The sequence below is a fragment of the Pithys albifrons genome, chromosome 1, assembly GCF_047495875.1.
Source record: "Pithys albifrons albifrons isolate INPA30051 chromosome 1, PitAlb_v1, whole genome shotgun sequence".
Classification (NCBI taxonomy): domain Eukaryota; kingdom Metazoa; phylum Chordata; class Aves; order Passeriformes; family Thamnophilidae; genus Pithys; species Pithys albifrons.
The window spans coordinates 119,353,402-119,375,611 of NC_092458.1; the positions used below are offsets into that span (position 1 = coordinate 119,353,402).

Consider the following 22,210-nt stretch of genomic DNA (forward strand, 5'->3'; position numbering starts at 1 on the left):
CTGTGTGGGTTTATTTGTCTGTTTGTTTTACATGAACTGGGTTTATTTCAGGTTTATTTGACAACACTAGATACAACCAACCTCCATTACAATACTTTCAAATTCCACAAAAGCTTGCAATATTCTCTCACCCATGACACTTGGAAAATCCCCATAGAAGTTACAGATAAAAAACTTAAATTAGTTCAGACAGATGTTAGTCTTGTACTCAACTCATAAAAAGCTAGCTATTTTTTCAAAATTGAAATTACATTTGCCAAAACACAAGTTAGAACAATGGCAACCTTTTAAAAACCACCAGCATGTATTTTTGGAAGTATCTTTCAGTGGACTGACTCAAAATATGGAATCTTCGTTCAATGTTCACAGCAAACAATTCAATTGGATAATTATGATAGGTCAAGCTTTCAACCATGAAAAATTAATAGGTTATGAAAACAGAATAGGATTATTTCAAGACTGCACTAGCTGAGGCAAATAAATCCTTTTTTTACTGCTGCTTATTTAATGACTGACACGTGAGATCTAAAGAAATCCATCCTAAAGTCTTCTCAAAAAGATGTGAGGGAAAATTTGAGGATGGAAAAAGACTGTTCAGAAGTTCATCTATTGAGTGAACATGCCCCTGATAAATTAAATAATATATGCTTTAACACAGCTGGAAAGACAAATTCTTCCACTCAAACAGTGAGCCGGAAATTAGTCGACACATTTCTGAGCAATGAGATTGCAAAGCAACGTAATTCTCAAAATAAAAGGTACCCTGAGGAGGCAGAAGTGTCCCTCTGAGGGCACTTACAAACCTTTATAACTGGCTTTTGGTGTCCCTTTACATACCAGATGATTCAAAGTATGTAATTCATCACACCACCAAACCTGTGCTCACACAGCTCAAATCCACCTTTTGTTCTCTTCCTACAACACACTGCAGAGATTTCTTGAAATAGGATAATTTCTGACACAGAACACGAATGGCAAAACCAGTCAATGAATCCCAATCTAAATATTTGCAGCCAAGGAAAAGATTTATTAGCCAACTATTGACATGTGAATTATGCTGATGTACTCAGACAGAACTAACTATACAAGAAAATGCATGGGTTTTTTCCTCCTTTTTCCTTGCTCTCAACATACAATTAAATCCCTCATACTGAGGGATTAAATTGCTTTTCTTTTCCAAATCCACCTCCCACTATTTTTCAGTATCTGGTCATTTAACAACAATAACTACAGATATTTTTAAAACCACGTTCCATTAAGCCTCTCATACACAGAAATCCACATTCATCGTTAAATGAAAAAGCCTCAGCTGGCTTCATTTGGCATCAGATGGATACACATTTCAAAAACTAATCTTCTATGGGAAAGTTTCACTTTTTATAGATCAGTGTCACCTTCTTACCCCAAGTTTCTGCTTACTCTTTTAGTGACTGTCAAAGTAAAATTGCTTTAAAGTAGTATAAATACATTTAAATTATGGTAATTTAAAAACATTCCAAAACCCAAACCACAGCTTTCAAATAACACTGGCAACAGTTGTTTTCATTTATAATTGCCATAAATTATGAGAAGCTGAATGTATTTAATTAAATGATCCTTTTTGTTTTCATTACTGTTTTTTCCCCACACAAAGCCTTTCTGGAGACATTAAGTAACACCTTCAACATACTCTGACACAGATCACTGCAGTGTAGAGATGCCTGACAAGTCCATATCCTTACTTTTAGGTAGGTCTCCAATTTCTGTTAATTCACACAAACTCTGTCAATATGACTATTTCTTGCTGTTGGCTGAGCCACTTTCAGATTTCCTGGGTTGGCCAAGTCTGGGCTGGAGAACTTGCCCAGCCACCAGAGTTTGTGTATGTGCTTTGAGCAGACAAGGAGAGAGAGCTGGAGGAATCACAAACCCAAAATCAGCCCACAAAGTGCAGCTCCAAGAGGATCAGGTCTGTGTTCATCCCACCTTTCTCTCTTGCAACCATGCCTTGATTTCCCTTTCCATTATTTATTAGCATTTTTAGAACTCTGACTTCAATGATTTGCTTCCTGCACATTAAGTCTAGGACAAAAAAAAATTGTTTTATTCAATTCTTTAACAGAGAGCGCACAGAGACATCCCTGTGGTCTCAGCTTTTGTGGCCATATTGAAACTTCACTATGGTTTAAACTTCCCTGCTTAGAATGAGGAACGTCAAAGACTTAAGTAAATGAATTGTGCTGTAAAGCACAGAAAGCAACAACTGAGATTTGAACTGGATGATCTTCAAGGTCCCTGCCAAACCAAACCACTCTTTGATTCTGTGAATTCAGTGATGCCCACAATGAACTCATTCTATTCAAACAACACCCCCATTTAGAGTATCACATAGAAATAAAAAGGTTTTTAAACATAACCTGAACATTCAGCTACTTATAAACATCAGATTTCTCAATTTTTCACAACCCTCTCTCTCATACTGAAGCTACAGCCTCAAAATCATATAAGTTATCACAATAGATTACAATCCATGACAATGGTAGCACAATAAAAGCTTGAATTTTCCAATTTTAGATAGTTTTAAAACACTTGAGAGGTGCCCTCATCAATCAAGCAGACACCAGCAACTCCACCTGCCACGTAACACAAAGGATCTCTGCAATACATGAAGGTTGCAGTTACCTTTGTGACTCATTCCTCGGGTGCAATGGCACACAGCAAGTTTACAAATCAAGTTGTAGTAGCCCACAGTGAAGCCACATAACCTGAGTCAGAAAACAAAACTGTCCTTCCTAATACAGTAGTTTCAAACCTTATCTGGAAGTAACAGAAGTCTTTCAGGCCACCCTCAGTGTCAGCACTGACATCACACTCTGCCCAGCGAGGAAAGGGAATACAAAAGTTCCCCTCTCAGGTGAGACAAGGAGCTGTTCAACAGCTGTGTCTGTAACGGGGAAATGTGTATCACATCCTCACTAAATGACAATTTCTAAAGCTCATTTTACCAACTTGCAGCTTAAATTTAACACATGTAAAGCACAAGGGTGACACAGATTGGGGAAGAACAACTGTAACCCCAGACACAGATCATCAAAGCTGTTATAGATAGAAAAGACTGCTTATGTACTTATTAAAACAGAGGAACAGAGTTCTTTTAAGACTTTATATAAAGTCATACAAACTGTAATTATAATGTCATGTTCTTTATATTTCATTTCTCTCCCTGCTACCCTTAACTGACATACCTGCTGAGATACATAAATATTTGGTTTCAGACCAATCCTCGCCCCCAACGTGTTTACAAAACCTTTCTCTGCACTCAGCATGCACACCCCAGACTACACTAACTCAAAGTGTGAGGATCTTTAAAACACATAAGTAGTAAGGACAGATGATTTTTTCACTGGTACTTTGTCAGCATTGGCAGCAGCACATTCCAACACCTGGAACACTTAAGAGCTCCACCTGCAATGTATGCCAAATAGCAAAACGTATTTTCTTAAACCAAGCTGGGATGCATGATGGGTTTTGCTGTCTACTGCAGATGGAAATCAAAGTGTTACATTATTGATGAAGTATTGGGTACATACAGGGTATAAAAAGTGGATAGAAATGCTGAAGAGTGTCTCAGTTCTTTACATGCTTCCAAAATTTCCAGTAAGCAGGGCCTGATGTAACCTTAAGCCTAACAAAACTATTTTCTGGTGATTACTGACTAGCACAGAACAGGTAATTTTCTATCAGCTAGACACAAACTTGAAGAAAATCAATTATTAATTATTCCCTCCTTCAGGAGTACAACACTTGAATTAGAATAAAATCCTAACAATTTGAGACCATCTCCTGCTACTCTCTCTTTCTTGTCTCCAAGCTGCAAGGGAGATAAGCTATAGTTAACAGATCATACCAGATAGAAATGGTGGGTACGTGGCCCAATTTTATTTCTTATCAAGTAAAAAAGTAAGAATGATTTTATCAGTCATCTTATGTATTTATCAAATGTGTTTGGCATACACACACTAGGAACAGATGCTGACATGTAAAAACATCTTTAATGTATCCATAGTTTGTAAACAACTCTTCTTTTACACTGACTGCCTGGGATACTGAGGGGATGGGAAAGCAAGAATGCTGAGATAAGATGCTCACTAGATTCAATATTCTATTACCATGAAATAAATATTTCAGCACCAGTCATGAACAACATTCTTCACATGTGATTCAGAAACCATTTGTATGTTCACATATACTACAACCTTTCATTTCCTGAATTCCATAATTATCTGTTAACACTGACCTTATCCTTGTAAATTCTCACATTTAATTCATAGACTCATAGAAGAATCTAAGCTGGAGGGTACATCTGAAGGAACATGCTTAATAAATTTCATCAAAACATCTACTATCATTATTTTTTTAAAGAAAAAACAAAAGGAACTACCTTGCTCTCTGAAAACAACCATCTGCAAGTAATTATTCATCTTGGCACAGTGACACACAAATTCTGTTTTCAGTAGTTATTGCAGTAATAGGGCTCATCATTTTATAAGAATTGGTCTGAAAGCTGCAGCCAGAGCAGGTACAGGAACAGTAACTTAACTTTGTCCAGACTTATTGCAATAAATCCAACATTGACCACTGAGTGGCTTTGCAAGGGCAACACCTGCACAGGACACGTCCAGAAGATCCCAGCACATCATTTCAAGTCCCTGTTCGGATGACACGGAAGCAGAAGCAATGGCTGTTGACACAGAACAGCTCTGCCAAGAGACTGTCCTCAGATCTCCCTTTAGTTCTGATTTTTCAACTCGTTAAAGGTCACTTCCCAGAGAAGGGTCAAAACCTCAAATTAACACCTAGACACATTTCTTAAGGAGTTCACACTCTGCTCTAGAGATTCCTTTTTAAACTGATTTTTTTCCTTGATAATACATTTCCAGCAATTCACTACTAATCTGCTTTTGCTGCAAGATTAGACATTGGACACTATTTTCACTTTCCTAAATCAGTACCTAGGTTTAAAATGCTGGGATAGCAGTATTAGTTTTCAAAGAAGGGACTGATTATTTGTCCTGGGTCCAAATGGATAAAAAAGGAACAAAAAATTATTTTTAGGCATGTCTGTAGTAAGCATACACAGATAAATGATGAGACATTTCCTCCGGAGGAGAGACAAATAGTTATAAGGATCTTAGAAAATGGTACTTTCTCAGCAACAGTTTTTGGAACAGTTTTTTAACTGATGGTGAGAAAGGATAACAAAAATTGGCCCCTCAGCAGTAAAAAACTCAAGAAATTTGATTACAATTGAACTTGATTACAAATGCAACTCTCTCCTGTCTGTCTGGTTCCCTTGAGGTAGATGAGAATCTACATCTCGTGCAAGAACTGATTTTGGGCAGGTGAAGATTGGTCATCAAAGCACAGATCCTACTTCTTGAACTGGGGAGGGGAGAAATAAGGAGAGCTTTGTCCAGTAATAAATTCCCCCTGTAAATACTAGAATAAAAGCATGAAATCAAAATCCCTACATTTTTTTAACATTCAAACACACTAATAGTTCGCAGAAAAAACCAACACACCAGTTCAAGAGTGTTCAGAAAAACTGACGCTGTTCCCTTACAGAGTCCTTTAATATCTGACCAAATCTTTTGCCTGTTTCTCCTATTTGAGAAAAAAGACCTAGTGCTCAAGATCAGGAGGCAGTGAAAGAAATCTGGAAAAAAATTATAGAACTACTGTGAGAATAAAATCATTCAACAGTGAGAAGAAAAGTTGCAAGAATGAACAAATGTGTTAAAAAGGCACTTCAATCACAGTAACAAAGGGGAGTATGTAAAAAATAATAGCTTCATCTCCAAAAGAATAGAGAGAAGTTGTAGAGTCTCTTCAGGCTCATCAGCTATAAATGATGATCATTAATTTTCTCTTTTTCCCATTCAGAGAACTTTTTTATCCTATTCATGTACTAACACAGCCTTGTTCCACCTCAGGCTGTGGCTTCACAGCATTTCTTCATCAGACTCCTGGCCAAACCAGCAAGCCCTTGAGCTACTGCATCGTCCTGGAACAGCCTGGGTGTTGTTACACTGACCCAAATCAAAGGAGAAAAAAACTACTCAAAATACTCAAGGCAAGCCAATTCTTCCTTTTTTTCTTCCTGTGTTACCTTCCATCTGGAGCAGGTGCTTGGTTTGTGTGGTTACACAAAGAGCTTTGTCCAGACAGTCAAACCCAGGAACAAATTTCTGGGACATTGGGGTGCACATCAGGTGCTGCTGCTGCTGCTAAACCCAAACCTTGACTTCTCATATGGTCCTACAGCCACCTGTGGGCCCTGCACTAATCTGTTACATCTGAACTCATGAAACAGCGCAAAGGAACTCATCCAACTGAGAAAGTCTTAGGAAAATCCACATACAGCTGCCTCATGGCTCCACTGTGCATTTGCCCTCCAGCTACAAGTGCTTTCAATAACACAAAGCACACAGAGCAAGATGAGAAAAAATGGGAATATGTCAGCCACCAGTGTTGCCAAAAATTCCCTCATGAGCTTGCACCCTCAGGTGAACGTTGATGCATTAACTGCTCCCTACGTCATCTCTCCCTCCTGCATTGTGGTTCTATTTTAGACTTCCACTTTAGGATTATTAATGTCCACTTTAGATCTATCACTCCTGCTAACAAAACAGGAGCTTACACACTTTTTCCTCTCCTCTCTCTCACTCACAGATTTAGCCAAGACTAACAAAATGCTTTTTTTTTTATAATGGGCTCTCTCATTTCAGAATCTCTTTCCTGCATGGGTTCCAGTTTTAATTTTTCTTAACAAAACCAGCCAGAACTGTGAGTAGAACTCCAGATGAGGTCACAGTAAAATTTTGCACAGTGTTTGTGGTTCTTTCCTCTCTGCTGGAAATATTGCACCTGGTGCAATCCTGTACTTGCCTTCTCTACATGCACATCCTAGAGCCACTACTATAGGTCCATTCTGCTGCTCACTTTTCCAACCAAACTGCCTTAGCCTACCCCAAAGGTTGTTTCTAGTTTTAACATTCCTAAGTGGTGGATTTTTTTTTTTTAGAAGTTCATAATTTCCACTACTAAAGTCCTTTCTGGATGATGACCAGGTTCTCCTTGGCATTATCCTCTAACATTGCATTGTAAAAAGCACAGCTTAACAAATGCAGTGATGCTCAATTTGGTACTTTTTTTAATTTTAAAATAACTTGACAGACAACTAATCCAAGACTGGCTAATGACAAATCTTCATTTTTTCACTATTGCCTCTCTGAAGGCCCCATTTTAATTCCTTTTTTAGTCCAATTTGGAATACATGTATTTGTCATATTGTTAACTTTTTGTTTTAGAGTAACCAGCAACTCAAAGCACAGAGGGGAGTCAGAGGGAAGCATAAAAGACCTGCCTCATAGAAGGGGTTTTCTCACTGCTTGAAATACACCATCACTAATTCAGCTGCCCCAGCACTACTGCCTTGCAAAAATCAGAAGTTTTCTGTAGGTTCATGGCAATGGAGAAAGGGTGTGTTCTACTTGCATTGGCCACTACAGAAGTAGAGAAGTAATTTAACCTGTTTAACAGAAACAACCTCATTTAAATATTGCTGGTATGTCTGTGATAACATATGACAGTTCCTCAAAATGGAAGATGTATCACCTTTATACTGTAATAAGTGAAAAAGGTACAGGAATTCTTTGAAGGCCTCTCTGTTCCCCACATCTGACTAACAACCAAACACTCATTTAATTTGCTACCACTACAGTAAAGTTTCAAACTTGAAAGATAGCAAACACACACATATACTAGAAATAGATACCTCCCACAAAGCCAATACCTGAATCTAAATAGAACTGATTCTGGTAATCAGCTCAATCAAAATTGCATTCTGTATAGCTCAATATTTAATTTTTGCTTTAAAAACTGCAACAAATAAAACCCTTAAAAAGCAAAACAAAAAAAATTCCCTCCACCACCACCAAAAAACACCCCATAGTTTGACTGTCACTTACAATCACTGCCTCAAGGATATTACTGTGCACATACACTTTGGAAACAATAAACAGAAGTTATTGAGGCCAGTTATTGAGACAGACCGAGTTTCCAAGTGGGAAAGTTCTCCAAAGCAGAACTGACCAGTAAAGCTGCACTATCTGAGGAGTCCTGAGCCAGACACAGTGTGGCCTCTGAGCTTCCAGACCTTAATGTGCCAGGAAAATGAAAAGTATCCTGAAAAGAAAGTCTGTCCTGTGTGTTTCAGAAGTATGCAGATTAGTATTGAATTTTATAACTTATCATCAAAATCATATATAAAATGAAGGAAAACATAAATACTTGAGGTTTTCTTTTTAAAGTGTTGGAGGGTTCCCAATATTTCAGAAACTGAGTTTATGACCCAAATCATCAGCCTTTAGTGTCATTCATAACTCATTACAGAAAGATTAGGGGATTTATTAAGAACATTCAGCTGAATATTGGGGAAAAAAGTTTCTGTTTATGGTACTTAGAGAAGGTTGTTGAATTTACTTTCCAAGAGAGAAAAGCATTAACTCTGACCTCTTGAAATCTGAAGCTTTCAACAATGTACTGAAATGAAAAATCTGTCACAGATGAGAAAATTTAGTTTCTCTTCTCTCTGGATCTGTCAGGTTTCTAAACAGTAGTTCCTCATATTTTTATGTTTTTAATGCATAAGAACTACTGTTCAAAGTCAAGGTATCTACTTTTTGAGGTTTGTTTTGTTTTTTAAAGTACAGATTGCATTTCAACAGTGTAGGTATCCCTGTGAGAAGAGCATCATTTCATTTGTAAGAGTTCAGCCTTTTTCTATGTGTGAATCAAGTTAACTTATAGTGGTCTGTTTAGAAACATCATCTCTCTTGCTAACTTCAAAAATTAAAGTAAAACTGTTCGATAATTCCACAGTTCTTGGAAAAAGCTAATGCAGGTAATAGAAAACCTTTAAACATAAAAACAACTATGCACCTAAATAAATATCTGGACAGTTATTGTTCTATAACTATAGTAGGAAAACTAACCACTGTTGTATATAAAAGTAACAAATACCCTCCCTCAATACTTAAACAGCAGATTCCAGCTTCACATAAAACTGCTCAGGAATTTTAAATGCAGCTCTTCTCTTCAAGTGCTAATGTAAAGTTTAAGGTCTCTCCTTAGCAAGATCTTGACATTAAAAAGACTGAATCATACAAAATATATTAACTGCAGGACAATTGTTCCTATATGAACTATAACCACCTACATGACAATTATTAATACACATGCAGCATAATGTATCACATGACCATTTCACAATTTCTTTATTGAAAAAAGCCACAGTGTTTTCTAATGGCTAAACATTTAGTAGAACTGTTAATAACCTGAAACAAGATGTAAGGCCTTTATTTAAAAGCCACTTAGAGTATTTTTCATTTTTTTTTCCATTGCAAAAGGAAAAGCTGCCTGGATCAATTTCCCAGTGAGCTCCAAGACAGCTGTACTGAAGTTTATGCCAGTACCACTGTGAGGATGGCACAGGGGTGCCAGCAACATGCCAGGAGAGGACAAGGGGTTTAGAACTGCTTTTAAAAAAGGACCAAACAACAAATTACTCCTGGAAATATGAAATCAGCAGGACTCAAAAGCAGTGACTGAGCAGGACCACATAAGGTGCATACACTGAAAACCCCACACTCCTGCAAGTGATTATCTGACCTTTGGGACATGGACAAAAATAGGAAGCTGAATCCACGTTCCAGGTCAGGAACAGCATCTGACATTTCACCAGTTTCCAGCTGCCCTTTATTTATTTTCTTCAGGGACTGAAGAGTGAAATGAGGCAGCTGAACAACACCTTGGGTCCAAGAGTAGATCTCAGTTTGTTTCCTTACATATTCTCATACCAACAAGCAAAAAGTTGAAGTATTCTTTCAGTCATGTCACTACAAATTCAAATCAAACTAAAAGGGATTTCACCTGAAGTGATAAAAATGCTGCCGTCCCTCATTTGGGCCATAGAATCAAATTCCTTCCCTAAACTACTGTCTCAAAGCACCAAACCACCTGAGCAATGTTCTTAAAACAAAATAAAATAAAAAATAAGTATTGAGTGACACTGGTAGAAGTCCTAAAGAGGAATTAGGAGACTGTTCAATAAGAAACTTGCTGCTGAATATTTAAGTTGTTCCCCAGTGCAGCTCCTTTGGCTGTCACAAGCAGCTGGTGCTGCTGCTGCCACTGGAGAGGAGCCCAGCAGCAGAAATGCAGCTTCCAGCTTTGTTCCAGGCAATACACACCTGGAGAAGGAAGCACAGCTCCACACCAACTTCTCTGGTAATAAAACTGCAAAAATAGAAAATTCAGTTCCTACTCTGGTTTGAATGATGGCACATTCTGGAAGCTCTGAAGAATCCCAAGTGTTCAAACAATAAGGTTACAAATTTGAACAAGACTGGGACTTACACCTGCCAGGTGGTTTCGGATTAAATGTATGTGAAACTCTATCATAGCACCCTCCTGCTTTATACTAGAAATTTCATTGTCAATTCAAGTCTAGCCATATTTTTTGATGAAGTGAAGGCTTTACAAAACAGAACCAGAAGCTAACTGCTAAGAAAGGCAACATTTAGGGAAAAAAGTGAATGAGGAGAAAAGTGCTGGCAGTTGAAGAAGGGGGAGAGGGAAATGGGAAGAAGAAATCAAATTATCATCCTATTTTTTCTTTATTATGCTTCCCTAGTCAAAACAACTTAGAGAGAGAAAAAGAGAACGACAAGTGCTACAGACTGCAGAGAATACAGAGTATTGCTCAACCAGAGAAGGCAACTCCCTGTTGGCAGAGTTTTCAAATAACTGTACAACACTATAAAGATGTCAAAATATAAATACCCAACATCCAATACTTTGGGTGAAAAATGTACAAGTGAAAACCAAAACCCAGCCAAACCCAGTCTTGAATGAAAGCTTACAATGGTATTTATTGCCTTCAAACAGCCATCCAGCATTTTGTGAGTCACACTCACTGGGCAACTGGTTATGCAGTTGAAGTTGTCAGTAAAGATTTATTTTGTTTTCTCTGGGCAACCTGTTCCAGTGTCTTTTCACCCTCATTGTAAAGAGTTCCTTCCTTATGTCCAACTTTAACCTACTCTCTTTCAGTTTAAAACTCTTGCCCACTCAGCACAGTCTCTGGTCTCTCCATCTTTCTTATAAGCCCTCTTTAGGCACTGATAGGCCAGATTAAGGTCTTCTCTCTTCTCTAGGCTGAACAACCCAACTCTCAGTCTGCCTTCATAGCAGAGGTGCTCCAGCCCTGAATATCCTTGTGTCCCTCCTCTGGACTCAATCCAACAGGTCCACATCCTTCCTATGCTGGGGGCCCAAGAGCTGGATGCAGAGCAGAGGGGCAGAATCCTCTCTGGCCCCGCTGCCCACTCTGCTTTGGATGCAGCCCAGGATTCCTCTGGCTCTGTGGGCTGGGAGTGCACGTTGCTGACTCCCATCCAGTGTTGTGTCCACCAGTATCCCCAAGTCCTTCTCGGCAGGGTTGCCCTCAATCCATTCATCTCCCAGTCTGAATTGCTGCTCAGGATTCCTCTGACTCAGGTGCAGGACTTTGCACTTGACCTTGTTGAACTTCATGTGCTTTGCACTGGTCAACTCCTGCAGCCTGTCGAGGTCCCTCTGGATGGTGTCTCTTTCCTCCAATGAATCAACTGCATCCTTAACCAGTCTCATTTACAAACATGCTGAGGGTGAACTCAGTCCCACTGACCATGTAACTGATGATAATAAATATTCCTGTCCAGCTGAGGGACATCACTGGTTCCTGGTTTTCACATAAGAAGCTGAATCCATTGGCTGTAACTCTTTGGATGCAGCCACCCAGCCAACTTTGTATCCATCTAACAGTCCATCTGTCAAACCACCTCTCTCCAATTCAGAGGCAAGAATGTTGTGAGAGACTGTACCAAAGGTGTTACAGGAGTCCAGTCAGATACCACGGGCAGCTCTCCCTTCCTCTCCAGCCACTCCATCAAGAAGGTAATAGATAGGAACAACCCTGCCCTGGGGAAAATCATGTTGGCTGTCTCTAATCATCTCCCTGGATTCCATATGTTTTGACACGTCCTCCAGGAGGTTCTATTCCATGAAGCAGATCAGGTCAAAGAACTGGAAGAAGCCTCATAGTCACAGGCCCTGCTCCTCGTGGTGGACTTTAAACATGCCAATATCCGCTGGAGGGACTAAGCAGGTTACATGCAATCCAGGAGTTCATGGATTGTAAATTCCTGACATGTATTTGAGGAACAAATGAGGGGAGAGGATCTGTTGAAACCCTGTATTTACAAACAAGGAAGAACTCACAAAGACCAGGTGCAGCCTTTGCTGAAGGACCATGAGGTAGTGGAATTCAGGATCCCAAAAGGAAGGAACAAGGCAAAAAGTGGTATCACAACCCTAGACTTTAGCACAGAAATGAGAGCAGGAGAGATACCTCTTGCAGTTTACTAGCACACCTGGCTAGGCATTAAAATCAAAGAATAATTGCAAATGCAGAGCAGCAAAAGAAAAGACTGATGTCAGAAAGTAGCTTTGACATCTTACAACACCAGAATTAAAAGAGAATTTTAATCAGGCTGCTTTGTATTTAGTCATTTAGATACAAAATCTACTTATTCAGATAACTGTCAGAATGTTCTGCTTGTAATTCAGCTGTATATTTTAGGTTCCAATTTACTTCAGTATCTGTGTCATTGCCAGATAAACTCCTATAACACGTTATGGCTTCACTAGAAGATGGGAGCTTTATTGCCTGATAGTACTAAAGTAAGTTTCTCATTAAAATCACCATGTGGCAATATATTTAAGGCAGTGATTACTGTGCAACATGAGAAATTCCTTTACTAAATGCCCTGGCAAAACTGCTATAATATTCAAAATTCACTCAAACCAACAGCAATTTCAAGGAAATACTCAGGCTAGATTTACCTTTTCCAAACAGTTCCAGTTGAGGTAGCTAAATGAGTACATTATTAATAAAATATCCTGGCACAGATGTATGTGGTGCATGTACACAGCAAACCTCTCCCCAATGTATGTACACACAGTTAAAATATGGTATGCCAAACAATTCCAATATATGTCCAAGTCGAATCTTCTGCAAACATTTTTGAAATCTACTTTTCTTCTCTGAAAATAAAGTGATCTGAGATTCCATTACTGAATCACAAGTAAATAACTCACATCCTTCTATATTTAATTCTACTGGAGTTCTTATTCTGCAAACTCAAGTATGCAAGTTAGCTCAGGGCTATAACAAAGTTACCAGATCAAGTTACTTCATTCTGGGGGAAAAAAACCCCAGAAAATCCCCCCAAAAGCTTGATAAAAGCATAACTTCACATTTTCAGTTTGATCCACTCTTGCATGAAATGCACATAAAATGTCTGAGATATCAATTATCACTGCCTTAAAGTTACATATTTTAATTATGGTAGCATGAAAATATCTCATGCAATGGGTCAACAATGAGGCACAACCCAATAATTAAAGTACTGCCATTAAATGTGATAGTGTTCAGAAGGTTTTATCAACAATGCAGCTGCTGATCAGACAACAAATGATGCCACCCTGTAAAAGTTATAGATCAGCAAAATTCAGCAGACACAGATCACAGTTTGTTTAAAGACAGGGAAGTGCTCATGTCTATGAAGCACCTCAAGATTTAAATTCACAGAACGATAAAAAAATCCCAAACCAAATCAGCATGATTTTGATACCTCATCAGCAGGTAAAGCCTCTTTCATTATTTGTCCTACATTCTTTACTCTTTTCACCCATTAGCTAAAATCTGCATATTAGTACAAATTGAAAACCAAGGATAGACAGGTGTTTTTTCTTGGATTTTTGGTTAGAATGCACAGTTCTGTCCCATTTCCTCTGTTTCCCTATTCATCTTTCCCATCTATTGACAAAAGTTTAACTTCAGATCACAATCTTACAACAGTCGTACACAAATATTTTAATCAATATTTTTATGTTATGCACCAGATCTTTATCTGGGAACAGCAGGCCCTGAATTTAAGTTAGAAGAAAATTCCTCTACAGAGAGCAGAAGTGAAAACAGCAGAACGCATTTAGAACACAGACAATTTCCTACAGCTGAGATACTTAAACACATAGGCATATAAAAGAAAAAAGAAAAAAGAGAAAATCATCTGAGTACCACAGAAGTCTCATTTCCAAAGTTCTTACAGAAAAGATATGCTACAGGCTTTGAGAATCAGAAATGTTACATTGAAAGAATGCATATTCACCAGAGCACACTGCAGGTGTGCAATGGTACCTGGTATTTATGTCCCCTCTCCCCTGGTATCAAACCCTGGATATCCATATCAGCTATGGAAGGAAATCACAGGGGACATCACTCCTGCACCTCTTGGTTCTTCAGGAGGTGTGAGTGAAATGCAGAGCTACAGGAACTTGCCACCTACCAACATGATAGAGAAGAAAACCTCCTCCCCTTCTTTTCCAAATTTCTCTAAAAGACCATGAACATTTTAAAAGCCACATCATAATCTGCCTAAATTAAGTTTCCAGTTGCTCTACTGAGAGCAAATAAGCCCATCTTGGGGGAAGAAAAGAGCAGTTTATGAGTTTTCATTCAGAACTTAAGCAGCCCTGTGATACCAACAGAGAAAAAGCCATCTCCTGTGCTTTCATGTACACTGGGAAAGAAACAGGGACATGAATTTACCAAAAGAGAAAAGACAAAAGGATGATGATCCTTTTCTCAAAACATTCTGTTGTTTGCAAAAAGTTATGCTGAAAGTCATGAAAACAAAAAAGAGCTGCCACAGATAAGAATCTGCTCAGACTCCCTTTACATTAGAACTCTGCAGCAAGCTAAGATCTTCTCTCTATGGTCATGAATCTAGACAGAAACATGACACTTCTGTTATCCCCCTTGCAGAACTCAAAACTACCACATTCTCTGAAATCTTTCAAAAAAAGCTGCCCCGGTAAATGACTGATGATGCCTTATTAATGAAGGCTTTTCCTACTACAAGAACTACAGTTTAAGTACATGGTCTTTCCCTTATTTTTTCCTACACGTTTGTAACACAGTAAAAAAAGTTATTCATAAAAGCTAAACACTAAAAAAGTGAAAATTGGAAAAAAATTTAGTCACAGGTTATGAAGTTCAGTTCCTGGAAATGCAATCTTTTCTATTTTAAGCTGCCTGACTGCCTTACATGGAGCATCTTTCTTTGCACCTTAAGATCAACACAGGCCACACCAAAGTGCCTGAACATTACAAGTGTGACTGAAGGATAAAGCCAAATAGTCTTCACCATTCAATAAAAGGCACAAAACCAGTCACATTGCATTTGAATGGAAGTCTTTCAAGCCTGGCTGCATTCCCAGCAACCTTCCTTCCCAAGAGCACCAGAGAGCAGGTTTGCATCAAACTAACAAACAGAAAACAAACTTAATAAAAAAAAAAGATATAAACATTTTAATACATGCCTGACAGTAATATAAATGTAATTTAGGTACCATATTGATTCTTGCAGCACAAGCAGACAGCTTTCCATGAAGTGTGTACCTCCTTTACACACAGATTACGTAGTCCAGACTTCAATGACTGTCCTGTGCTCTGCTGCACCTCTGGACCTTTTACAAGAGCAGAAAAGCTGGGGAGATGCCAAAAGTGACTCCAGCTGCCACCTGGACTCCGGCCTGCAGATTGCTCTAAGATGAACTATTACACAGGTAGTGACCAACTGGGGCGATCCTGCCCTTCCAGGCGTGCCCATCTGCGGGTGCTTCCCTTCGGCGCTGGCAGCTGCGCGGCCACAGGAGCGGGAGGGGGAAGAAACACAATGAAAAAACCCCATTGCAAAGAACTGGGCACAGCTGAGCTGGGTTCCAGTTTTCTTCTGCTCCCCGGAAGGATGGCCTCTTTCAGAAACAGATGTTACTTCAATCAGCTTGAAACAAAGGAAGGAGAGGGTAATTTGAGTGTTTGCCAATGTTAAAGCAGAATCAGACAGGTCTTGAAATCATTACAAGAATCTTCTTTACAAAGCGGCTTTGGCTTTTCTTTCACACTGATCGTCTTCTATTTTATACAAACTAACATTACACTATGATTACTCAGTCAGAAACTTTATTACAAAAGTAAAGCTAAGATCTCACTCGTATAAAAGCAAAATTCATGTTTGACTTTTCTGTCAACAGCTAATTCACCTTTGCCTCAAGTCTAGATGCGAAGAATTAACCCATCATTCAAAAATATGTTTAAATTACTCGAGAATCACACAACACAAAATGCCGAAACAAACCCTTTTTGCTGTTCCTACAAACAGCTATTAAAATAGTAACAAAATATTAATGTTTTCGTAAGCAATCGTTAAAAAAATAGCTCTCCAGAACATGTATTTCAGCCTCAATTAGATCACCTGCACTCTACTTCTGTAATTATGCAAGTTCAGAGGTTATTTTAGGCATAACACCTACCTGAAAAAAAATCTTGGAAGTCACAAGCCAAACAAAAAATAATTTTAAGTGAAGAGTATTTGGCAAATCTTCCAATATATACTACCACTTAACAAGTTCCTAAGGATGTGCAGAACAACATTCTTTTAGAAGAGCAGCAACTATTTAAAACAATCCTGTGTTACTTCCCACAAATTTCAGACCACCTGCATTTTCTATATTTGTTTCCACATTTTGTTTTTTTTAACCATAAAGTTCATTTCAGAGGTTGGAAGGGACCTCTGGACGTCATCTGATCCAAGCCCCTGCCCCAGCAGGGCGACCTAGAGCCAGTTGCCCAGGACCATGTCCAGGTGGCCTTGGAGTATCTCCAACAATCAAGAATCCACGATCTCCCTGGCCTACACGTGCCAAGTCTTGGGAATCCACACAGTTAAAAAGGGTATTCTGGTGTTTCAGTTTGTGTCCACTGGTCCTGTCACTGGGCACCACTGACAAGAGCCTGGCTGCAACCTCTTTGTATCCTCCCTTCAGGCATTTGTACATATCACTGAGATCCCTCCTGAGCCTTCCCTTCTCCAGGATAAACAGTCCCAGCTCTACAGTAACATCTTAACATTTATAAAATATAATGCACTGCAGAGTAAACCACAGTGTTTTTTTCTGCTACTACAGGACAATCCAACCACACATTATCTCTTCACAGCTCTGTTGATGTCAATCAGGACTCTGTGAGTCTTGACACACATCACAGCCAACATCTGGGATGTCACAAATCAAAACTTGTCAAAGTTGTTTTTCAGATGGAAAAACCCCTCAGTAAAAGTTAACATATTTATGTCCATCAAGATAAAACTTGGTAAAAAGAACAAAATTCTGTAGTCTTTTCCAACATCTAGCCTGGCTGCACTGGGTGCACTGAGCTAATGATGTGAAGTCCAAAATTCCAGCAAAAGGAGAGGCGGTTTGAAAGTTCTTCCTTGAAATGATAAAAGCACACAGGAGTAGTTTCAAAGGTGTTTATATAAGAGATGACAGATTTCTGCATTCTGGTGACACTTTCATTCTCAGGTGTCACAAACCCATCCCAGGTGGTGCCTGACAAACCCAAAGGACAAGGCACTGCAGCTGAGCCTGTAACTATCACTAGACCCATGTGGAATGCAGTAGCAACATCCCTGACTTTGGGATGCACCGTCCCAGTGTTCCCCAGAGCCAAACAAAGCTGTCTGAACTGTCAGCTCTGTCCTGCAGCACATCAGCTGGCGCACTCTGGCTTAAATACTGTGTGTTTGCTGCTTCCCAGCCACTCTGCCCCAGGCCTGGAGTGCTGCCTGGGGTTGTTGTGACCCGAGTGCAGGACCCGGCACTTGGCATTGTTGAACCTCATCCAGCTGTCCTCAGCCCATGGACCCAGCCTGTCCACATCCCTCCTGAAGAGCCTTCCCACTCTCCAGCAGAACAACACTCTCACTCAGCTTGGTGTCATCTGTGAACTTTCTGCAACACCTCTGTAATAAAGAAATCACTCCAAATTCTGTACCAGAGCACAAATCTACATTAACAAGAGGCGTGGTGCAATTGGAATAGATTGGCAGAACAAAAGAGTATTGAGAATGCAAACATTCACACTGAGCATGTTTCAGAGGTCCTGCTCTGAACTAGGGCCTTTCCCATGAACTGCACCATTTCCTATGGACTAAATAACCATTAGTAGCTGGAGATCATTATGTTCACCTTCAGAGTGCATTATTCAGTCTGGTTTAATACAAAACTAATTCAGTTCACACACTCTGAGATCACTGTACCATATGAAATGCAGCAAAGCACACTAAGGTTGGACGATCAAGGGACTTAACTCAAAAGAGCACTGAAGAAAAACCACCAGTGGAGACACACCCACATTTTCAGGTCTGCTGATTTAAAAAATATTTTTCTGTTACAAAGAAATCTCAAACTCACATTGGTAATGTGGAAAAATACATCACCTACTTCAAAACAACCCACACTGCAAACAGAAAGGGATTAACAGTGTTATCTTTCTTGCACATCTGTTCTTGGGGAAAGGTATGCTCATTTTCAAGTACTAGATTGGTAAATTCTGAAGTGTTTAAAAATGTGACAAATTCCAGAGAAGCAGAATGGCTTACACAGTTCTGATAAATAGTTATGTTAATACCCCTCCTCATCTTTCAAACACCATTAGGAGTTAAATTATGATATATATTGATGTGATTTGGAAACATTAAGTCATACTATTGCGAGGCAAACATCTGGAAAAACAGCAACAAAAAAGAAAATATCAGGCAAATGAAAAATTTTACCAAATAATAAACAATTAATTGTTTCCCTTTGAAGAATTAATGCAAGAAGTGACTGAAGAGTTCAATATGCTCTTTCTCAAATTTGTTTACATTGCCTAATTCCTCTCTTGCTTTTGCTTTTTTTTCCACAGAATTCACAAGGGGAACACTAAATTAATATTTAAGTGCTTTGGCAGAAATCTTCCAAAGATATTCTGTCAGGAGACACACCATGTAATCTATGGGCAGAAACAGTTACATTCTTTTTCACATCTCCACTTTTATTAGACCTCAGGAGTATCTGGTTTGCTGTACTCCAACTTTTGTACATGAATTTCAGTTTTTCCTTTATATGACATTTTTTATTTTAATTAATTCTGCCTGGCTCTTCACCTCCTCCCCCTGTAATCAAACCAATCTGCAGTTTACATAAATTAGGAAAACAATATTGATGTTTATTTCAGCTAATAATTCTGTACATTAAAATGTACAAAGTTAGAAACTGATCTTTGAACTTGCTGATGAGCCAAGTAAGAGACAAGCAAAGACCCATTCCAAGGCTTTTGGTCAAGCAACACCACCTGGGCTCATACACGCACTGCTCACAGACAGGCAGCTCTACACAGGTTTGGATTTTTTGAGAGAGGCAATAAAAAACTAAGCCATGGACAGAGTTAAAAACTATGCAGTTTAAACATTTGGATTTTACATTTAAACTTATTTATTGTCTTTTTTTTAGGATCACAGATATATGCTCTAAAGCATAACATGCAGTTGGAGCATCTAGAGGGCAAGATGCATGCAAGTTGTATGAAATCTACCCACATTCACTATAGCAGTATTAAAAAAATAGATATTTTAGGAAAATTACTTTTACTAGCTCACATTCTCACTGCTAATTAATAATGGCACCATATTGGTAACTACTATGGGCTAACCCAGCAAGTAGCTGAACACCACTAAGCCACTCACTCACTCCCCACCCCACAGTGGGGTGGGGGAGAAAACTGGGGGGGCGAAAGTGAAGTTGTGGGTTGAGAGAAAGAAATTTTAATAGGAGAGAAACAAAAGGGGAAGGGGGGGAATAACCACAATAACAATGATAATAATAATCATTATAATAATAGTGATGCAAAATGCAATTGCTCACCATCTGCTGATTCATGTCCAGCCAGTCCCCAGGCAGTGGCCCCTGGCCAGCTTTTCCCCTGGTTTATACACTGATCATGACCCCAAGTTCTCTGGGATGTCCCTGTGGGCAGGAAGGCTCGGCTGTCCCAGCTGTGTTCCCTCCCAGCTTCCTGGGCATCCCCAGCCTCCTCACTGGTGGGGGATGAGGCACTAAAGGGCTTGACCGTGTTAAGGCTGCTCAGCAACAGCTAAAAACAGTGTGTGATCAACACTCTAAATCCCAAACACTGCATTGTACCAGCTACTAGAAGGAAGATTAACTCTATTCCAGCCAAAACTGGCACAGTAACCAAGACAGAAAAAAGTTTTGAAAAAATGAAAACTTGTCAAAAAATTGACACTTTAAAAAGTTGGTGGAATCTGTTTAGCTGGGCACTGCAGGACTTCATAGAAGTTTTGGTCCCAGGCATTGCTGCTCAAGTTACAGACTTAATCTGCCTTTTTTTTTACCCCTCAGTCCACATCAGGACCAAAGTCAGAATCTGCCAACAGAGATATTTCAGCTAGGATGCAACTTCAACACATTGTGCAAACCCAGCAAAATCAGCATCTAACTCATTCTGTTCTTCAGTATGAAAAGTCCGACTCAAAAGCAAACAGCAAGCTGCTGTCACCAGGGCTCAGAACAAACCCAAGGTATTGCACTGAATGCGTAATCAGCTTTGAACTGCAGAGCTGTGAACAGATAATACGATTAACAAAATATGTTGGGTGTTGGAAATTTAAAGTCCTGTTTTGCTAATAAAATAAGTAAGCCAAGCTTGCTAGATATAACATTTCTCAACTTACTCATAAACCCAAGTACCAGCAGGGCAGAGCTTTTATTTAAAAAAATGCAATTCACTGAAAAAAAATTATAATGAAACTGTCAACCTTAAGTTATCTTCAAACAGCCTTGAGAGGTACATGATATTTACTTCTATGTATTTAGAAAAGACAATGCTGAATTCTATTTGAACAAGGTATAACTCAAATTACCAAAGGAATTTGAACTGTAGGAGTAAACTAAGCCATACTTCAGAAACAGTGAAATCTATGAAATGCCTGTATACCTGAATTTTAGTTTTACTGGTTATCCAAATGATAGATTTAGTGTTACCAATGTTACAGAAATTAAGTAAACACTTCCAGCAAGAGTGTTATATGCCTAGGCCATAATAGCTGTGGAAGAAGGGTGTTTATAGGAAGAAGTTATTAAGTTCTACTCATACAGGTTTAAAAAGCATCCAGACAATAACTTCCTCTAATGAGTCCTGACAGTAGAGTTTAATGTAACTCTAATCCCATAACAACATGCATTTTAGTGATTGCATTCCAATTTGGTTAGAATATTTTAGCTCGAACAAGCCGTTACTTTAACAATGTTCAATTCCCAAAGCACACACAAAGTCGAAGGCCAAAATGCTTGTTCCAACTAGTTCAGCAACCAGTAGTTTTGTCTCAGAAACAGAACTAAGTGGCTCTCATTAACTCCCAAACTTCACAGACAGGAAGGATTACATTAAATGACAAAAAGAGGGGCACTCTCTCCTCTGGTGCAGCTTGAACCATCTGTCAATGCCATGGACATGCTGGAAAAGCCACACACAAAGGAGGAGTTTAGATGACCATAGTCTGCATTTAACACAATAAAAAAAGATACTACTCTTAAGTCACTTCAAACAAAGCCCCTTCCAGAGCAATGTATTGTAATTTGAGACACATTCAAAACTAAATACATAGGTCTAAGTTCTGCACATACTCCTTATGGACACCCAATTCAATTAATGTTAATTCATTACTTGAATCACTGTAGAGCCTCTGTACACACAGAACGTGGTCCTTCAGCACAAAATGTGGACTAGTTTGCTGAGGTTGTATGTTGAGTGTGTTTGTGAGGTTTTGTTTTGCTGTGGGACTTTTTGTTTGTCTGGGGTTTATGAGGTGTTTTTGTTTAGTTTTATGTGTTTTTTAAATTGGTTTTGTTTGATTGTTTTTAAATAGACGAACATTTAGGTCACAGTTTGTGCACAGGAGTATTACAAAAACACTTTTAATCGTGTTTTCAGAAAAGCCTTTTAGTATTACTTTGAGATGTATTTTAGCCATTAAAGATGATGTATGAAGATCAGTTTATTACAATATACAGCACTAGTACAGCAATTTTTACAGCATGAAATAAGGTTACCTGGAAAATGCACAGGAATTCCACAGGCACTTTAATGACTGTTAGCTGT

General features: G+C 38.9%; 1 protein-coding gene across 10 annotated transcripts in view; it reads right to left on the bottom strand.

Annotated features, from left to right (window-relative positions):
• CASK (calcium/calmodulin dependent serine protein kinase) overlaps positions 1-22,210 on the bottom strand; it is a 194,723-nt gene that overhangs the window by 144,915 nt on the left and 27,598 nt on the right. The window lies entirely within an intron of this gene.